The sequence below is a fragment of the Tasmannia lanceolata genome, unplaced genomic scaffold (assembly GCF_043159265.1).
Source record: "Tasmannia lanceolata isolate RefF3 unplaced genomic scaffold, GAP_Taslan_0.1 ptg000003l, whole genome shotgun sequence".
Classification (NCBI taxonomy): domain Eukaryota; kingdom Viridiplantae; phylum Streptophyta; class Magnoliopsida; order Canellales; family Winteraceae; genus Tasmannia; species Tasmannia lanceolata.
The window spans coordinates 32,106,177-32,126,086 of NW_027518680.1; the positions used below are offsets into that span (position 1 = coordinate 32,106,177).

At 44.4% G+C, this 19,910-nt stretch overlaps 13 non-coding genes across 13 annotated transcripts; all 13 read left to right on the forward strand.

Annotated features, from left to right (window-relative positions):
• Positions 1-554: 554 nt before the first annotated feature.
• Positions 555-673, forward strand: LOC143872831 (5S ribosomal RNA). The gene has a single exon (XR_013247561.1). It is a non-coding gene; the product is annotated as a 5S ribosomal RNA (ribosomal RNA).
• A 596-nt stretch (positions 674-1,269) lies between these two features.
• LOC143873991 (5S ribosomal RNA) lies at positions 1,270-1,388 on the forward strand. The gene has a single exon (XR_013248683.1). It is a non-coding gene; the product is annotated as a 5S ribosomal RNA (ribosomal RNA).
• A 598-nt stretch (positions 1,389-1,986) lies between these two features.
• On the forward strand, positions 1,987-2,105 carry LOC143873657 (5S ribosomal RNA). Its single transcript, XR_013248360.1, has one exon. It is a non-coding gene; the product is annotated as a 5S ribosomal RNA (ribosomal RNA).
• Positions 2,106-2,702: 597 nt separating this feature from the next.
• On the forward strand, positions 2,703-2,821 carry LOC143874957 (5S ribosomal RNA). Its single transcript, XR_013249626.1, has one exon. It is a non-coding gene; the product is annotated as a 5S ribosomal RNA (ribosomal RNA).
• A 596-nt stretch (positions 2,822-3,417) lies between these two features.
• LOC143872882 (5S ribosomal RNA) lies at positions 3,418-3,536 on the forward strand. Its single transcript, XR_013247609.1, has one exon. It is a non-coding gene; the product is annotated as a 5S ribosomal RNA (ribosomal RNA).
• A 597-nt stretch (positions 3,537-4,133) lies between these two features.
• LOC143874755 (5S ribosomal RNA) lies at positions 4,134-4,252 on the forward strand. The gene has a single exon (XR_013249426.1). It is a non-coding gene; the product is annotated as a 5S ribosomal RNA (ribosomal RNA).
• Positions 4,253-4,849: 597 nt separating this feature from the next.
• On the forward strand, positions 4,850-4,968 carry LOC143872832 (5S ribosomal RNA). Its single transcript, XR_013247562.1, has one exon. It is a non-coding gene; the product is annotated as a 5S ribosomal RNA (ribosomal RNA).
• Positions 4,969-5,565: 597 nt separating this feature from the next.
• Positions 5,566-5,684, forward strand: LOC143872833 (5S ribosomal RNA). The gene has a single exon (XR_013247563.1). It is a non-coding gene; the product is annotated as a 5S ribosomal RNA (ribosomal RNA).
• A 597-nt stretch (positions 5,685-6,281) lies between these two features.
• Positions 6,282-6,400, forward strand: LOC143872834 (5S ribosomal RNA). Its single transcript, XR_013247564.1, has one exon. It is a non-coding gene; the product is annotated as a 5S ribosomal RNA (ribosomal RNA).
• A 596-nt stretch (positions 6,401-6,996) lies between these two features.
• LOC143874916 (5S ribosomal RNA) lies at positions 6,997-7,115 on the forward strand. The gene has a single exon (XR_013249586.1). It is a non-coding gene; the product is annotated as a 5S ribosomal RNA (ribosomal RNA).
• A 598-nt stretch (positions 7,116-7,713) lies between these two features.
• On the forward strand, positions 7,714-7,832 carry LOC143872835 (5S ribosomal RNA). Its single transcript, XR_013247565.1, has one exon. It is a non-coding gene; the product is annotated as a 5S ribosomal RNA (ribosomal RNA).
• A 597-nt stretch (positions 7,833-8,429) lies between these two features.
• LOC143872836 (5S ribosomal RNA) lies at positions 8,430-8,548 on the forward strand. Its single transcript, XR_013247566.1, has one exon. It is a non-coding gene; the product is annotated as a 5S ribosomal RNA (ribosomal RNA).
• Positions 8,549-9,144: 596 nt separating this feature from the next.
• Positions 9,145-9,263, forward strand: LOC143874456 (5S ribosomal RNA). The gene has a single exon (XR_013249136.1). It is a non-coding gene; the product is annotated as a 5S ribosomal RNA (ribosomal RNA).
• Positions 9,264-19,910: the final 10,647 nt, after the last annotated feature.

Below are 19,910 nucleotides of genomic sequence, written 5' to 3' on the forward strand. Positions count from 1 at the left end.
TCGGTTCTGGAACATCGATGCGAACTGAAACGCACGTTTAGTGCGACGCCTCCTACGTTTCGGTTGGGATCTTTTTATTTTCTGCCGGATAGTGAATTCAAATACGTCCGGTCTTTATTATGGCGGGGTGATAGTGTCGTTTGATTCGATAAACGGAATTCGTTCTGACATTTCATTTGCGGTCAAATTATAGCGGGGGTTTGTTTAGATTCAGTGACGTACAAGCTATAGCGGATGAGTGTACTAGTGGATGAAAGTCATGAATCCGGTCGGAAGGTGTTTACTGGCCGTGAGCTACCCTTGGTGCACAAATATCGTTCCGACGATAACTTTTGATCCGCCCGTCAGATCGTGGCGATTCTTATATTGATTCGGGGGTACTCGGGAAGATTAATCGCGCGATGACAGCCGTGGCGGTCATCCGGCTTTCCGACATGCTCGGATCGTCCATCCGGTGTCATCTAGCAGGATTTTTTCGCACTTTCATTTAAACGGACTTCGTACGACAATGCGAGTGGAAACTCTTTATTACTTTGACAATGGAGAGGCATGCTGGGTGCGATCATACCAGCACAAATGCACTGGATCCCATCAGAACTCCGAAGTTAAGCGTGCTTGGGCGAGAGTAGTACTAGGATGGGTGACCTCCTGGGAAGTCCTCGTGTTGCACCCCTGTCACTTTTTTCGGCTATCTACCACTTTTTTCGAACAATCTTTCGGTTCTGGAACATCGATGCGAACTGAAACGCACGTTTAGTGCGTCGCCTCTTACGTTTCGGTTCGGATCTTTTTATTTTCTTCCGGATGGTGAATTCAAAGACGTCCGGTCTTTATTATGGCGGGGTGATACTGTCGTTTGATTCGATAAACGGAATTCGTTCTGACATTTCATTTGCGGTCAAATTATAGCGGGGGTTTGTTCAGATTCAGTGACGTACAGGCTATAGCGGATGAGTGTACTAGTGGATGCGAGTCATGAATCCGGTCGGAAGGTGTTTACTGGCCGTGAGCTACCCTTGGTGCACAAATATCGTTCCGACGATAACTTTTGATCCGCCCGTCAGATCGTGGCGATTCTTATATTGATTCGGGGGTACTCGGGAAGATTCATCGCGCGATGACAGCCCTGGCGTCATCCGGCGTTCCGACATGCTCGGATCGTCCATCCGGTGTCATCTAGCAGGATTTTTTCGCACTTTCATTTAAACGGACTTCGTACGACAATGCGAGTGGAAACTCTTTATTACTTTGACAATGGAGAGGCATGCTGGGTGCGATCATACCAGCACAAATGCACTGAATCCCATCAGAACTCCGAAGTTAAGCGTGCTTGGGCGAGAGTAGTACTAGGATGGGTGACCTCCTGGGAAGTTCTCGTGTTGCACCCCTGTCACTTTTTTCGGCTATCTACCACTTTTTTCGAACAATCTTTCGGTTCTAGAACATCGATGCGAACTGAAACGCACGTTTAGTGCGTCGCCTCCTACGTTTCGGTTGGGATCTTTTTATTTTCTGCCGGATAGTGAATTCAAATACGTCCGGTCTTTATTATGGCGGGGTGATAGTGTCGTTTGATTCGATAAACGGAATTCGTTCTGACATTTCATTTGCGATCAAATTATAGCGGGGGTTTGTTTAGATTTCAGTGACGTACAAGCTATAGCGGATGAGTGTACTAGTGGATGAAAGTCATGAATCCGGTCGGAAGGTGTTTACTGGCCGTGAGCTACCCTTGGTGCACAAATATCGTTCCGACGATAACTTTTGATCCGCCCGTCAGATCGTGGCGATTCTTATATTGATTCGGGGGTACTCGGGAAGATTAATCGCGCGATGACAGCCCTGGCGGTCATCCGGCTTTCCGACATGCTCGGATCGTCCATCCGGTATCATCTAGCAGGATTTTTTCGCACTTTCATTTAAACGGACTTCGTACGACAATGCGAGTGGAAACTCTTTATTACTTTGACAATGGAGAGGCATGCTGGGTGCGATCATACCAGCACAAATGCACTGGATCCCATCAGAACTCCGAAGTTAAGCGTGCTTGGGCAAGAGTAGTACTAGGATGGGTGACCTCCTGGGAAGTCCTCGTGTTGCACCCCTGTCACTTTTTTCGGCTATCTACCACTTTTTTCGAACAATCTTTCGGTTCTGGAACATCGATGCGAACTGAAACGCAAGTTTAGTGCGACGCCTCCTACGTTTCGGTTGGGATCTTTTTATTTTCTGCCGGATAGTGAATTCAAATACGTCCGGTCTTTATTATGGCGGGGTGATAGTGTCGTTTGATTCGATAAACGGAATTCGTTCTGACATTTCATTTGCGGTCAAATTATAGCGGGGGTTTGTTTAGATTCAGTGACGTACAAGCTATAGCGGATGAGTGTACTAGTGGATGAAAGTCATGAATCCGGTCGGAAGGTGTTTACTGGCCGTGAGCTACCCTTGGTGCACAAATATCGTTCCGACGATAACTTTTGATCCGCCCGTCAGATCGTGGCGATTCTTATATTGATTCGGGGGTACTAGGGAAGATTAATCGCGCGATGACAGCCCTGGCGGTCATCCGGCTTTCCGACATGCTCGGATCGTCCATCCGGTGTCATCTAGCAGGATTTTTTCGCACTTTCATTTAAACGGACTTCGTACGACAATGCGAGTGGAAACTCTTTATTACTTTGACAATGGAGAAGCATGCTGGTTGCGATCATACCAGCACAAATGCACTGGATCCCATCACAACTCCGAAGTTAAGCGTGCTTGGGCGAGAGTAGTACTAGGATGGGTGACCTCCTGGGAAGTCCTCGTGTTGCACCCCTGTCACTTTTTTCGGCTATCTACCACTTTTTTCGAACAATCTTTCGGTTCTGGAACATCGATGCGAACTGAAACGCACGTTTAGTGCGTCGCCTCCTACGTTTCGGTTCGGATCTTTTTATTTTCTTCCGGATGGTGAATTCAAAGACGTCCGGTCTTTATTATGGCGGGGTGATACTGTCGTTTGATTCGATAAACGGAATTCGTTCTGACATTTCATTTGCGGTCAAATTATAGCGGGGGTTTGTTCAGATTCAGTGACGTACAGGCTATAGCGGATGAGTGTACTAGTGGATGCGAGTCATGAATCCGGTCGGAAGGTGTTTACTGGCCGTGAGCTACCCTTGGTGCACAAATATCGTTCCGACGATAACTTTTGATCCGCCCGTCAGATCGTGGCGATTCTTATATTGATTCGGGTGTACTCGGGAAGATTCATCGCGCGATGACAGCCCTGGCGTCATCCGGCTTTCCGACATGCTCGGATCGTCCATCCGGTGTCATCTAGCAGGATTTTTTCGCACTTTCATTTAAACGGACTTCGTACGACAATGCGAGTGGAAACTCTTTATTACTTTGACAATGGAGAGGCATGCTGGGTGCGATCATACCAGCACAAATGCACTGGATCCCATCAGAACTCCGAAGTTAAGCGTGCTTGGGCGAGAGTAGTACTAGGATGGGTGACCTCCTGGGAATTCCTCGTGTTGCACCCCTGTCACTTTTTTCGGCTATCTACCACTTTTTTCGAACAATCTTTCGGTTCTGGAACATCGATGCGAACTGAAACGCACGTTTATTGCGACGCCTCCTACGTTTCGGTTCGGATCTTTTTATTTTCTTCCGGATGGTGAATTCAAATACCTCCGGTCTTTATTACGGCGGGGTGATAGTGTCGTTTGATTCGATAAACGGAATTCGTTCTGACTTTTCATTTGCGGTCAAATTATAGCGGGGGTTTGTTTAGATTCAGTGACGTACAGGCTATAGCGGATGAGTGTACTAGTGGATGCGAGTCATGAATCCGGTCGGAAGGTGTTTACTGGCCGTGAGCTACCCTTGGTGCACAAATATCGTTCCGACGATAACTTTTGATCCGCCCGTCAGATCGTGGCGATTCTTATATTGATTCGGGGGTAATCGGGAAGATTCATCGCGCGATGACAGCCCTGGCGGTCATCCGGCTTCCCGACATGCTCGGATCGTCCATCCGATGGCATCTAGCAGGATTTTTTCGCACTTTCATTTAAACGGACTTCGTACGACAATGCGAGTCGAAACTCTTTATTACTTTGACAATGGAGAGGCATGCTGGGTGAGATCATACCAGCACAAATGCATTGGATCCCATCAGAACTCCGAAGTTAAGCGTGCTTGGGCGAGAGTAGTACTAGGATGGGTGACCTCCTGGGAAGTCCTCGTGTTGCACCCCTGTCACTTTTTTCGGCTATCTACCACTTTTTTCGAACAATCTTTCGGTTCTGGAACATCGATGCGAACTGAAACGCACGTTTAGTGCGACGCCTCGTACGTTTCGGTTGGGATCTTTTTATTTTCTGCCGGATAGTGAATTCAAATACGTCCGGTCTTTATTATGGCGGGGTGATAGTGTCGTTTGATTCGATAAACGGAATTCGTTCTGACATTTCATTTGCGGTCAAATTATAGCGGGGGTTTGTTTAGATTCAGTGACGTACAAGCTATAGCGGATGAGTGTACTAGTGGATGAAAGTCATGAATCCGGTCGGAAGGTGTTTACTGGCCGTGAGCTACCCTTGGTGCACAAATATCGTTCCGACGATAACTTTTGATCCGCCCGTCAGATCGTGGCGATTCTTATATTGATTCGGGGGTAATCGGGAAGATTCATCGCGCGATGACAGCCCTGGCGGTCATCCGGCTTCCCGACATGCTCGGATCGTCCATCCGATGTTATCTAGCAGGATTTTTTCGCACTTTCATTTAAACGGACTTCGTACGACAATGCGAGTGGAAACTCTTTATTACTTTGACAATGGATAGGCATGCTGGGTGCGATCATACCAGCACAAATGCACTGGATCCCATCAGAACTCCGAAGTTAAGCGTGCTTGGGCGAGAGTAGTACTAGGATGGGTGACCTCCTGGGAAGTCCTCGTGTTGCACCCCTGTCACTTTTTTCGGCTATCTACCACTTTTTTCGAAAAATCTTTCGGTTCTGAAATATCGATGCGAACTGAAACGCACGTTTAGTGCGTCGCCTCCTAGGTTTCGGTTCGGATCTTTTTATTTTCTTCCGGATGGTGAATTCGAAGACGTCCGGTCTTTATTATGGCGGGGTGATAGTGTCGTTTGATTCGATAAACGGAATTCGTTCTGACATTTCATTTGCGGTCAAATTATAGCGGGGGTTTGTTTAGATTCAGTGACGTAGAGGCTATAGCGGATGAGTGTACTAGTGGATGCGAGTGATGAATCCGGTCGGAAGGTGTTTACTGGCCGTGAGCTACCCTTGGTGCACAAATATCGTTCCGACGATAACTTTTGATCCGCCCGTCAGATCGTGGCGATTCTTATATTGATTCGGGGGTACTCGGGAAGATTAATCGCGCGATGACAGCCCTGGCGGTAATCCGGCTTTCCGACATGCTCGGATCGTCCATCCGGTGTCATCTAGCAGGATTTTTTCGCACTTTCATTTAAACGGACTTCGTACGACAATGCGAGTGGAAACTCTTTATTACTTTGACAATGGAGAGGCATGCTGGGTGCGATCATACCAGCACAAATGCACTGGATCCCATCAGAACTCCGAAGTTAAGCGTGCTTGGGCGAGAGTAGTACTAGGATGGGTGACCTCCTGGGAAGTCCTCGTGTTGCACCCCTGTCACTTTTTTCGGCTATCTACCACTTTTTTCGAACAATCTTTCGGTTCTGGAACATCGATGCGAACTGAAACGCACGTTTAGTGCGACGCCTCCTACGTTTCGGTTGGGATCTTTTTATTTTCTGCCGGATAGTGAATTCAAATACGTCCGATCTTTATTATGGCGGGGTGATAGTGTCGTTTGATTCGATAAACGGAATTCGTTCTGACATTTCATTTGCGGTCAAATTATAGCGGGGGTTTGTTTAGATTCAGTGACGTACAAGCTATAGCGGATGAGTGTACTAGTAGATGAAAGTCATGAATCCGGTCGGAAGGTGTTTACTGGCCGTGAGCTACCCTTGGTGCACAAATATCGTTCCGACGATAACTTTTGATCCGCCCGTCAGATCGTGGCGATTCTTATATTGATTCGGGGGTACTCGGGAAGATTAATCGCGCGATGACAGCCCTGGCGGTAATCCGGCTTTCCGACATGCTCGGATCGTCCATCCGGTGTCATCTAGCAGGATTTTTTCGCACTTTCATTTAAACGGACTTCGTACGACAATGCGAGTGGAAACTCTTTATTACTTTGACAATGGAGAGGCATGCTGGGTGCGATCATACCAGCACAAATGCACTGGATCCCATCAGAACTCCGAAGTTAAGCGTGCTTGGGCGAGAGTAGTACTAGGATGGGTGACCTCCTGGGAAGTCCTCGTGTTGCACCCCTGTCACTTTTTTCGGCTATCTACCACTTTTTTCGAACAATCTTTCGGTTCTGGAACATCGATGCGAACTGAAACGCACGTTTAGTGCGTCGCCTCTTACGTTTCGGTTCGGATCTTTTTATTTTCTTCCGGATGGTGAATTCAAAGACGTCCGGTCTTTATTATGGCGGGGTGATAGTGTCGTTTGATTCGATAAACGGAATTCGTTCTGACATTTCATTTGCGGTCAAATTATAGCGGGGGTTTGTTCAGATTCAGTGACGTACAGGCTATAGCGGATGAGTGTACTAGTGGATGCGAGTCATGAATCCGGTCGGAAGGTGTTTACTGGCCGTGAGCTACCCTTGGTGCACAAATATCGTTCCGACGATAACTTTTGATCCGCCCGTCAGATCGTGGCGATTCTTATATTGATTCGGGGGTACTCGGGAAGATTCATCGCGCGATGACAGCCCTGGCGTCATCCGGCTTTCCGACATGCTCGGATCGTCCATCCGGTGTCATCTAGCAGGATTTTTTCGCACTTTCATTTAAACGGACTTCGTACGACAATGCGAGTGGAAACTCTTTATTACTTTGACAATGGAGAGGCATGCTGGGTGCGATCATACCAGCACAAATGCACTGGATCCCATCAGAACTCCGAAGTTAAGCGTGCTTGGCAGAGAGTAGTACTAGGATGGGTGACCTCCTGGGAAGTTCTCGTGTTGCACCCCTGTCACTTTTTTCGGCTATCTACCACTTTTTTCGAACAATCTTTCGGTTCTGGAACATCGATGCAAACTGAAACGCACGTTTAGTGCGTCGCCTCCTACGTTTCGGTTGGGATCTTTTTATTTTCTGCCGGATAGTGAATTCAAATACGTCCGGTCTTTATTATGGCGGGGTGATAGTGTTGTTTGATTCGATAAACGGAATTCGTTCTGACATTTCATTTGCGATCAAATTATAGCGGGGGTTTGTTTAGATTTCAGTGACGTACAAGCTATAGCGGATGAGTGTACTAGTGGATGAAAGTCATGAATCCGGTCGGAAGGTGTTTACTGGCCGTGAGCTACCCTTGGTGCACAAATATCGTTCCGACGATAACTTTTGATCCGCCCGTCAGATCGTGGCGATTCTTATATTGATTCGGGGGTACTCGGGAAGATTAATCGCGCGATGACAGCCCTGGCGGTCATCCGGCTTTCCGACATGCTCGGATCGTCCATCCGGTGTCATCTAGCAGGATTTTTTCGCACTTTCATTTAAACGGACTTCGTACGACAATGCGAGTGGAAACTCTTTATTACTTTGACAATGGAGAGGCATGCTGGGTGCGATCATACCAGCACAAATGCACTGGATCCCATCAGAACTCCGAAGTTAAGCGTGCTTGGGCGAGAGTAGTACTAGGATGGGTGACCTCCTGGGAAGTCCTCGTGTTGCACCCCTGTCACTTTTTTCGGCTATCTACCACTTTTTTCGAACAATCTTTCGGTTCTGGAACATCGATGCGAACTGAAACGCACGTTTAGTGCGACGCCTCCTACGTTTCGGTTGGGATCTTTTTATTTTCTGCCGGATAGTGAATTCAAATACGTCCGGTCTTTATTATGGCGGGGTGATAGTGTCGTTTGATTCGATAAACGGAATTCGTTCTGACATTTCATTTGCGGTCAAATTATAGCGGGGGTTTGTTTAGATTCAGTGACGTACAAGCTATAGCGGATGAGTGTACTAGTGGATGAAAGTCATGAATCCGGTCGGAAGGTGTTTACTGGCCGTGAGCTACCCTTGGTGCACAAATATCGTTCCGACGATAACTTTTGATCCGCCCGTCAGATCGTGGCGATTCTTATATTGATTCGGGGGTACTCGGGAAGATTAATCGCGCGATGACAGCCGTGGCGGTCATCCGGCTTTCCGACATGCTCGGATCGTCCATCCGGTGTCATCTAGCAGGATTTTTTCGCACTTTCATTTAAACGGACTTCGTACGACAATGCGAGTGGAAACTCTTTATTACTTTGACAATGGAGAGGCATGCTGGGTGCGATCATACCAGCACAAATGCACTGGATCCCATCAGAACTCCGAAGTTAAGCGTGCTTGGGCGAGAGTAGTACTAGGATGGGTGACCTCCTGGGAAGTCCTCGTGTTGCACCCCTGTCACTTTTTTCGGCTATCTACCACTTTTTTCGAACAATCTTTCGGTTCTGGAACATCGATGCGAACTGAAACGCACGTTTAGTGCGTCGCCTCTTACGTTTCGGTTCGGATCTTTTTATTTTCTTCCGGATGGTGAATTCAAAGACGTCCGGTCTTTATTATGGCGGGGTGATACTGTCGTTTGATTCGATAAACGGAATTCGTTCTGACATTTCATTTGCGGTCAAATTATAGCGGGGGTTTGTTCAGATTCAGTGACGTACAGGCTATAGCGGATGAGTGTACTAGTGGATGCGAGTCATGAATCCGGTCGGAAGGTGTTTACTGGCCGTGAGCTACCCTTGGTGCACAAATATCGTTCCGACGATAACTTTTGATCCGCCCGTCAGATCGTGGCGATTCTTATATTGATTCGGGGGTACTCGGGAAGATTCATCGCGCGATGACAGCCCTGGCGTCATCCGGCTTTCCGACATGCTCGGATCGTCCATCCGGTGTCATCTAGCAGGATTTTTTCGCACTTTCATTTAAACGGACTTCGTACGACAATGCGAGTGGAAACTCTTTATTACTTTGACAATGGAGAGGCATGCTGGGTGCGATCATACCAGCACAAATGCACTGGATCCCATCAGAACTACGAAGTTAAGCGTGCTTGGGCGAGAGTAGTACTAGGATGGGTGACCTCCTGGGAAGTCCTCGTGTTGCACCCCTGTCACTTTTTTCGGCTATCTACCACTTTTTTCGAACAATCTTTCGGTTCTGGAACATCGATGCGAACTGAAACGCACGTTTAGTGCGACGCCTCCTACGTTTCGGTTGGGATCTTTTTATTTTCTGCCGGATAGTGAATTCAAATACGTCCGGTCTTTATTATGGCGGGGTGATAGTGTCGTTTGATTCGATAAACGGAATTCGTTCTGACATTTCATTTGCGGTCAAATTATAGCGGGGGTTTGTTTAGATTCAGTGACGTACAGGCTATAGCGGATGAGTGTACTAGTGGATGCGAGTCATGAATCCGGTCGGAAGGTGTTTACTGGCCGTGAGCTACCCTTGGTGCACAAATATCGTTCCGACGATAACTTTTGATCCGCCCGTCAGATCGTGGCGATTCTTATATTGATTCGGGTGTACTCGGGAAGATTCATCGCGCGATGACAGCCCTGGCGTCATCCGGCTTTCCGACATGCTCGGATCGTCCATCCGGTGTCATCTAGCAGGATTTTTTCGCACTTTCATTTAAACGGACTTCGTACGACAATGCGAGTGGAAACTCTTTATTACTTTGACAATGGAGAGGCATGCTGGGTGCGATCATACCAGCACAAATGCACTGGATCCCATCAGAACTCCGAAGTTAAGCGTGCTTGGGCGATGTAGACACCCACATTTTGCCTTACTTTAACCAACAATAACCTAATATATTGATCCGTAGAATTTCATTGGTAAAGTATGCATCCTCAAATTTTTTGAAAAAAACAAAATGATAAAGAGATGTACCTGGTGAGATGATTAGATCCGAAAAATTGAAAAATACCCTGATTGGTGAATTTAGTGTGTTAAATCCATGTGAGAACCCCCTCTATCATTGATTTATATGTTTTAGGTCATTAATATCTTGATCTGACTTTACGGATCATCAATCGGGACAAAATAAGCTAGGGTCACTTCATAGCCCGGACCCTGATTCCATTCCGAGACCCGATTTCCGTAAATCGTTAGATCAATGGCAGATCTTGACCTGGGTCTAACCATTCAAAATCACCTAACCTCTCCTCTCATCCTAACCATCCAAACCTCACCTAACCTCACCTAACCTCTCCTCTCATCCTAACCATCCAAACCTCACCTAACCTCACCTAACCTCACCTAACCACCTAACCTCACCTAACCTTACCTAACCTCACCTAACCTCACCTAACCTCACCTAACCTCCTATCCCATTCTCCTATAAATACCCTCTCATCCCACCATCCAAAAGGAGGAGGAAGAAGAGAAGAAAAAAAAGAACCCCTCTCTTAGAAAATTCATCCCTCTCCCTCATCTCTTCAAGGGTTCGGCCATCCTTGCCGGATCGGGTGATTTTATACGTTGGGTGATATATATCAAAAGCGGTCATTATCAAGCAAGGAATCATCTTCAAGGAATTAACATCAAAGAAAAATCAAACACAAAGTGGGTTTTCAAAGAGGTAGGCATTTATTTCAATTTTATGTAGGGTCTGTTTTCATGCATATCTTTTACTTTAAAAGAAAAACCATGTTAGGAAGCATCTAGGATCAATCTTTACTCATATTCTTCTTGATGGTAGACTTTGAAGTTATACATGTTTCCCTCTTCTCTTAACCCATCTGATCTTCATTTTTATTTTTCCCTAATGGTTCACACCCTGGTTCCCCCTGGTTAGCCTCTGGTTAGCTCCTGGTTGCACCCAGGTTCGCTGCTGGTTGCACCCAGGTTCGATACTGGTTGCACCCTGGTTCCCTGCTGGTTCGCACCCTGGTTCCCTGCTGGTTCGCACTCTGGTTCCCTACTAATTCGCACCCTGGTTCGCACCCTGGCCAGCCCCTGGTTGTACTCTGGTTCGTACCCTGGTTCACACCCTGGTTCCCCCTGGTTAGCCTCTGGTTAGACCCTGGTTGCACCCAGGTTCGTTGCTGGTTGCACCCAGGTTCGATACTGGTTCGCACCCTGGTTCCCTGCTGGTTCGCACTCTGGTTAGACCCTGGTTGCACCCAGGTTCGCTGCTGGTTGCACCCAGGTTCCCTGCTGGTTGCACCCTGGTTCCCCTGCTGGTTCGCACCCTGGTTCCCTGCTGGTTCGCACCCTGGTGCACCCTGGTCCGCACCCTGGTTTGTACCCTGCTTCCTCCTGGTTAGACCATGGCTAGTCTCGGGTTTGCTCCTAACTTAGACCCAACTCACTAAACCCCATACCCATAAGCCTTAAACCCTATAACCGAGTCACATCAACCCAAGCCATACCTTTGTCCACTCACTGAGGCACACCATTTATCCATAAATCTGGTTACATTAAATCTAACCCAGCCAGGCCACCTGCAGCTTAAGTCAAATCGCCCCAATACAATCCAACCAAGTGGGATCCCAACCCAGCTCAACTGAGTCAACTCTAGCCAACCTCCCTAGTCGAGTTGACCCAACTCTCTAGTCGAGTATGCTCAACCTCTTTAACCGATTGGACTCTCCCCTTAGTTGACTCAATCCAATTCCTTAATCAACCCATCCCAATGCAACCGAGTCGCATTCGACCAAGTGGCGGCCTTCCATGTCACAACCGAGCCATTCCCCTATTCTACTAATGCCCGTTTACACCTAATAGAACTTCCTCCCTTTTGCCTAACCAAGTCATATCCCAACACAATCTGAGTCGCATGTCTGAATCCATTTGGCCGAATCTCATAAGCCCGCCCATTTTGAATTCCCAAAATTCAAACCCTTGATGATTCCTATATGCTCAATTCTTTGATGCAAATTCCCAATTCCAAAATCCCATTGCTAAATCAATGTTTCTGAATCTCAAGTCCAATGCTCAAATACAAACCCGATTCCTGATCCAAATACCAATTCTGTTTTCCAAAATCCAAGTAACCTCCCCAGCGGAACTACGTGTGGCTTGATCCCCATCGCGGGGTACGTAGGCAATTTGGTACTCCCAAGTTCAGTCGCACCTTTCTCTATCTTTCTCATTCCCTCACACTATTTCATCATCTCTTCCATCCCTTTTTTCACTAACCTCAAGAACTGAAATCGATTCACCTCGTGTCTCTCGGAACCGTTGGATTACGGTTTCCGTCGTAAGGACCCTTAGAGCCCAATTTAGGAACACCGGTGTCGTGTCGTGTCCTAAGTTTTAGGGAGTCTTAGGTTTTAGGGAGTCCTAGAGTTAGGAGTCCAGCCTCATCACGGACGTTTGCTATGTATAGCAACCGTGCCATAGGTCTAGTTACACTAGTCACCCAATCTTTCCCTACGACAAGCCTAGTAAACTAGGATGTAGGCAAACCTGCATTAGTCTAAGGGACCATTTGCATTTAGATGAGAATCATATAGCATCTTAGATGAAATCCTAAGATAATAAAATCCTCAACTTGAATTAAATAACTTCTCCTAAAACTGTTGAAACAGTCAATCCCGTCTAGGTCGGTGTCCTAGTTGAGTTAGGCATAAGTAGCTTAGCTTAGGTACACCGAACTACGTCGACTCTGATCCCAGTAAGGCTTGGGTACGTAGGCAGCTTGGATGTCTGATGGCATACCACCCGCGAGTCGGCACCACAAACAAATTGTGGTGTTTTGTATATTAATTTTCTTGTAAATGGTTAATCAAATCACTTAGGATTTTCCATGAAATTAGAATTCTAGGAGAACTTTCACTTAGAATGAATCCAGACAAATTAATAAATCAAGATACACATCTAGGATTCACATTAAAATTAGATCATAGGATGCATGTCACTTAGTTCGCACATTAACATAGAGTTGAATGAGCCATTTAAAATAAATTTAAAAGAATTAGCTTTTGGAATCGAAGACCGATTATCGGGCAGGAATGGTGCATGTGGCGGATAACTCCCCATACCTTCCATTCTCGTAACCAGGTAGCGAGTCTAGATTTCTGGTTAATTACGGGTCCTAGATCCCACATCTAGGTGGCGACTCTGTCAGTCTCTTTCGTGTGGAATTCGGATTGCCTTAGTGATCCCAAGTTCACAGGAAAGATTAATTCAAATCAACATTAAAATGCACACGCCAATCGCGTGGGTACGAGAGACCAAGAGAGAGAGCGCGGCGGCTCGCGCCCCACCCCTCTCGCGGGATTCGGGTACCACAGTTTGGCGACTCTGCTGGGGACCACCTAACTTCATTACAATTCCAAAGGATAACTCATTTGAATCTATTTTAACTGGCTCATGAAAACTCTATCTCTTTTATGCTTGTGCTTGTTAGATTAGTTTGTCTTATTTTATTTTCTCATCACATTTTACTCGAACTTAATTTAATAAAACCTGAAGGCATCATAGATTGCGCGAACTTATTGCACACACTTACATCACTTGCATCTAAACCCTGCATCTCACATGCACACACATCCTATTTTAGGAACCCGGAGTGTTATCTAGCATGGTTGACTGGGATTTCATCACCTGGTGCCTCTGTGCTAGAGAAGCATTCCACCCTTAGCCTAGTACCTTTATGGTACGTAAACGGATCTCTTGTTCACGTACTGATACGCCGGACACTGGTACAGTATATCGAACAGGGATTCGCGCTAAGGGAACTCTTGGCCTTACCCCTAGATTAACCCACACATGCATGTAGTATACGAACACATGTGCATCATGTGTGTGAGCCTAGTTTAGGATATCCTACCCATTGGTGTCTAGATTAGGCCGTGGTCCATCTTCCAATGGTCACGATCGGTCCTTAGATACACGAACAAAGTCATGAGTCGAGATTCTCTCTCCACTCCGATAGATTAGGATTAGGGTTGATGCCTTCAGGTAACACTGATAAAATGTGAAAAAAAAAAAAAAAATTTCCCTTTGGGTTAGGATATAAATCCCATAATCTTCAAAGATCTCATAGGATTAGTCATTCATGATCTATCCGTTGAAAGCAATCTTATGCTATCTCATCTAATCTTTTGATCGTGCGTCTTTCGTTCTTCTGTCATACGATTCGATCGTATCTTCATGCCATCCCCTAACTGGCAGATGCAGAATCTCACAATCTTTCGATTATGCGTTCTCATGATCTGATCATGCCTGGTCCAGATAATCCAATCTTGCTTGTACCCCTGGTCTGTTCCTCCTCTAGGGGCTACCTTTTTCAAGATTATTTTGCTAAGTCCTTCAGAGTTCACTCTCAGAATCATTGAGCTAGGGGCATTTCCCTATGCGAATCAGTCATCATTGTCCAAAATTGAAAGTATCAGCCATGATGATGTTCAGAACGAACCAGCCTTCGCCGAGCCTTCAACGCCAAACAGTTGCAGCAGTTAAAGTTTTAGTCACTTACTATTTTATGTTGAGTCAGTCATCATGGTCAGTATAATTGTTGAGTCCGGTCTTACAGTTAAAGGTCAATGCCTAGTCCAGGCAAGTTATCTTCTGTTTCTCTTTCTTATTTAGAGTTGTGAATCGTGAGCATGTTCAGGATAGGTCGTCTGATGTAATAGCTTTTCTTTAAATAAAATTTCAGTCAGTTCCAAAAAGTTCACTTGTGTCTGTTCTTAAGTGTGCTTCTGATCTTAAAATAAGACTCCCTCCTCAAATGAGGACAAAATTGACGAAACTCCACTTGAGTCACAGCAATTACTTGAACGAGAGGAGGAGCGCCAATCCCAACCTTTCAAAGATGAAATTGAAATGATAAACACTGGCACTGAAACTTTGATTCAGTGAATGCCGATTGAAAATACATTACCCTCTAAAGAGTGTGAAGAATTGATAAAATTATTTCAAGAATAAGAAGATTGTCTAGAAAAGCTACAACCGATACCAGGGGCAAGACATAGATGGAAAGCTCAAAGAAAATGAAGAAAGTGAGAAGATATATGCTATACAAGGGGCATAGAGTGGAAACAACTTTCATATTTCCAATCAATGACCTTGGTTCTCAAATTCATAAAGCCAACAAATTCAAGATGAAAAGTTCAAAAGCAAACAATGAAAAGTGATCATCAGATATCGAGAGTACGAATCCATAGATGGAGGATGTCAAAGAACAAGTTTCGCTCTATGAAAGTCAAAAGCACGTATTAGAATCTTGAAAGAAGAAGATCCATTATCTCTTACCTGGAAATGCCGTCAAACTCCGCGAAAAAAAAAAAAAAAACAAAAGAGGGAAAAAAAATAATCAGTACCAGAGGGACTCTAGTAACCTAGATCGATTCCCAATCTGAACATCGAAAGGCCTCCTTTGGCCGATTAAATCCCAAAATCAAAACCCAATGTCAAAAGAATACCGATTTGCAAACCCTTCGAGCCTAAATCAAATTTTCTTGAAAACCCATCAAACTTGGGGCATTTCCCCGAACTACGCGAGACCTGATCCCTATACTGGGGTACGTAGGCAACTCAGTTGAACCGAGTTCGGTCGATTCAAAAAGGAAAAGAAATTCAACCCTTTCAAAAAAAAAAGAGAGGGACAAGTTCCAAAAGAAGAGAAGTTAATTGTTCCAGAAAGAAAAGAAAAAAGGAAAAAAAAAAATCAAACAATTTATCTTCAAACTAGGGGCATTCGCCCTGAACTACACACGACCTGATTCCTACCTTGGGATATGTAGGCGACATGTTCACAGGTTCGGTCGAAATCTTTGTTGAGCCTTAAGCCATTCTTTGAAAAGCCCTATCCTACCTATAAAAGTCCTTCTGGTGTTCAGAACTAATGAGCTAGGTCCTGAGATACAATAAAAAAATGAAATGATGATGAATAAGAAAAATAACGGAGTTTGAAGATCTGCTAGACTGAAAACCTGAAAGGGCGGTCTAGGCAAAATTTAAGATCATTCCCCTGCTAAGTTGAAAACCCGAAAGGGCGGCTTAGGCAAAAGCTAAGGGGATAGCCTGCTGGATCGAAAACCTAGAAAGGTGGTTCAGGCAAAAGTTAAGGCTAGCGCGGTCCGCCAAGTTAAAAACCCTGAAGAGGTGACTTGGTCACGGTAAGAGAATCAGTATAAGAAGGCAACAGCCGGTATCAAGACTGAAGATCAACTGAAGTTCAAGCAAATTCAAGTGATATCCTCAAAACTGGGGGCATTGAAGCTAAGCAATCTTAGGGGTCGTAATTAAATCCTTGAGGCATTACTGTTTTAAGGAAAAGGTCCAGTGTTTACCAATTGAAAAACTATTCCTCGGAAGGATAGACTTACCAAACAAAATATTAACTAAGTCAGAAGCATCACTGTGTCTGTCAGTGTAGTCAGTCAATCTTTGTTATTCTAAGTTCACTCCTTCAGGGCTGCTCAATCCTTTGAGTAGTGCCTTTCATCTAAGTTTTCTCTTTAGAAAGAGTCAATCGTCGTTCCTATGTCCAAATGATGTAACTGTCTTGGTGAAGGAAGCCCGGCCTAGGCAGCTCCCTGCAATTATACCTGAAAGGGTTCGAGAATCTAGTCAAACAGCTACATTTCAAAGAAGATCAACTCAGAAGAGTTCAGAAGTAGAAACATCAAAAAGCCCAGCTTCCGTAAAAAGATCATACCCCAGGAAGGCACCTTAAGCTTGGAAGAGCCCCAGATGCAATGGTGGTTGAGCCAATTTCTCAGAAAGATGAACCATTAAAATTCGGAATCTCCTTCCAGTTAGTTAAATACTATCCTGGTCAAGAAATGTTTATCTAAACACCTGTCAAGAGGCAAATCCCACTTTTTCATGATTATATCCAAGAGAGCCATTGTTCTAAATTACCAATCTCAAATGTCTTGTTCAAGGTTTCAGTTATCAAAATCCCAAGAAGACAAGACCAACAGTCTCATTGAGAAAAATCTTGTTGAAGTTTCATAAAAGTGTTCCTAATCCATTCTTGTTACTAATGGTTCTTCGTTCATAAGGTTGGTCGTCTCATCATTCGTCAAAGTCTTGGTTTCCAATATCTTTATTGGGCACGATCTATAATGTCCCCGATTTCATTAAGTTCAAATCCAAAATTCATCAAATCCAATTCTACGTCAAATTCAAATTCATGAAAACCTCTAAATTCTTCGAGCCCGTTTGTGAACGGTGCCTCTTTTCTCGAGGCCATTTGTGAATGGTCTCGTCTTCTCCTTGAGCCCGTTTGTGAACGGTGTCTCATTCTCTGAGTCCATTTGTGAATGGTCTCATCTTCTCCTTGAGCCCGTTTGTGAACGGTGCCTCATTTTCTGAGTCCATTTGTGAATGGTCTCGTGTCCTCTTTGAGCCCGTTTGTGAACGGTGCCTCATTTCTCGAATCCATTTGTGAATGGTCTCGTCTTCTCCTTGAGCCCGTTTGTGAACGGTGCCTCTTTTCTTCGAGTCCATACAACTATGGTCTCTTATCCTCTTTGAACATCATACATCTATGCTGTCTCATTTTCTTGGAATCCGTACAAATACGGTATTTCATTCTCTTCGAGTCCATACAACTATGGTCTCTTATACTCTCTGAACATCATACAACTATGATGTCTCATTCCCTTGGAATCCGTACAAATACGGTATTTCATTCTCTTCGAGTCCATACAACTATGGTCTCTTATCCCCTTTTGAACATCATACAACTATGATGTCCCATTCCCTTGGAATCCGTACAAATACGGTATTTCATTCTCTCCGAGTTCATACAACTATGGTCTCTTATCCCCTTTGAACATCATACAACTATGATGTCTCATTTCCTTGGAATCCGTACAAATATGGTATTTCATTCTCTTCGAGTCCATACAACTATGGTCTCTTATCCCCTTTGAACATCATACAACTATGATGTTTCATTTCCCAAAAATAAAATTAAAAAAAAAAATAAAATAAATTAAAAAAAAAAAAATTCATCAAATCCAATCCCCGATTCAAAAAAATAATAATAAATCCAATGCTATGAAAAATCTCTAAATTCTTCAAGCCCGTTTGAGAACGGTGCCTCTTTTCTTCGAGACCATACAACTATGGTCTCTTATCGTCTTTGAACATCATACATCTATGATGTCTCATTTCCTTGGAATCCGTACAAATACGGTATTTCATTCTCTTCAAGTCCATACAACTATGGTCTCTTATCCCCTTTGAACATCATACAACTATGATGTCTCATTTCCTTGGAATCCGTACAAAAACGGTATTTCATTCTCTTCGAGTCCATACAACTATAGTCTCTTATCCCCTTTGAACATCATACAACTATGATGTCTCATTTCCTTGGAATCCGTACAAATACGGTATTTCATTCTCTTCGAGTCCATACAACTATGGTCTCTTATCCCCTTTGAACATCATACAACTATGATGTCTCATTTCCTTCGAATCCGTATAAATACGGTATTTCATCTTGCCCAAGCCCATTCAAAAATGATGCTGCGTTTTCATTAAGAATCTTTCAAAAGTCATCCATTATTCTCTCTGAGACCATTTGAAAATGACGTCTCATTTCCTCTGAAGCTGTTCAAAAGCGATATTCCTTTCCCTCCGAAAATCCATTTGAAAATGGTATCCCATTTCTCTCGTTGCCAGCGGCACCGCAGCGGGTTTGTTTTATTGCATTCCAATTCTAGGATTTCATCTAAGGTCTTGCATTATATTAGGTTGCATTGTGTTTAGGGGGTTCTTTGTCGATTAAAGCTACGCAAAATGGTTCTGTCATTTTGACTTTGGTATTCGATGACTACGTCGTCTCTACCAAAGAGGGGCATCTGTAGACACCCACATTTTGCCTTACTTTAACCAACAATAACCTAATATATTGATCCGTAGAATTTCATTGGTAAAGTATGCATCCTCAAATTTTTTGAAAAAAACAAAATGATAAAGAGATGTACCTGGTGAGATGATTAGATCCGAAAAATTGAAAAATACCCTGATTGGTGAATTTAGTGTGTTAAATCCATGTGAGAACCCCCTCTATCATTGATTTATATGTTTTAGGTCATTAATATCTTGATCTGACTTTACGGATCATCAATCGGGACAAAATAAGCTAGGGTCACTTCATAGCCCGGACCCTGATTCCATTCCGAGACCCGATTTCCGTAAATCGTTAGATCAATGGCAGATCTTGACCTGGGTCTAACCATTCAAAATCACCTAACCTCTCCTCTCATCCTAACCATCCAAACCTCACCTAACCTCACCTAACCTCTCCTCTCATCCTAACCATCCAAACCTCACCTAACCTCACCTAACCTCACCTAACCACCTAACCTCACCTAACCTTACCTAACCTCACCTAACCTCACCTAACCTCACCTAACCTCCTATCCCATTCTCCTATAAATACCCTCTCATCCCACCATCCAAAAGGAGGAGGAAGAAGAGAAGAAAAAAAAGAACCCCTCTCTTAGAAAATTCATCCCTCTCCCTCATCTCTTCAAGGGTTCGGCCATCCTTGCCGGATCGGGTGATTTTATACGTTGGGTGATATATATCAAAAGCGGTCATTATCAAGCAAGGAATCATCTTCAAGGAATTAACATCAAAGAAAAATCAAACACAAAGTGGGTTTTCAAAGAGGTAGGCATTTATTTCAATTTTATGTAGGGTCTGTTTTCATGCATATCTTTTACTTTAAAAGAAAAACCATGTTAGGAAGCATCTAGGATCAATCTTTACTCATATTCTTCTTGATGGTAGACTTTGAAGTTATACATGTTTCCCTCTTCTCTTAA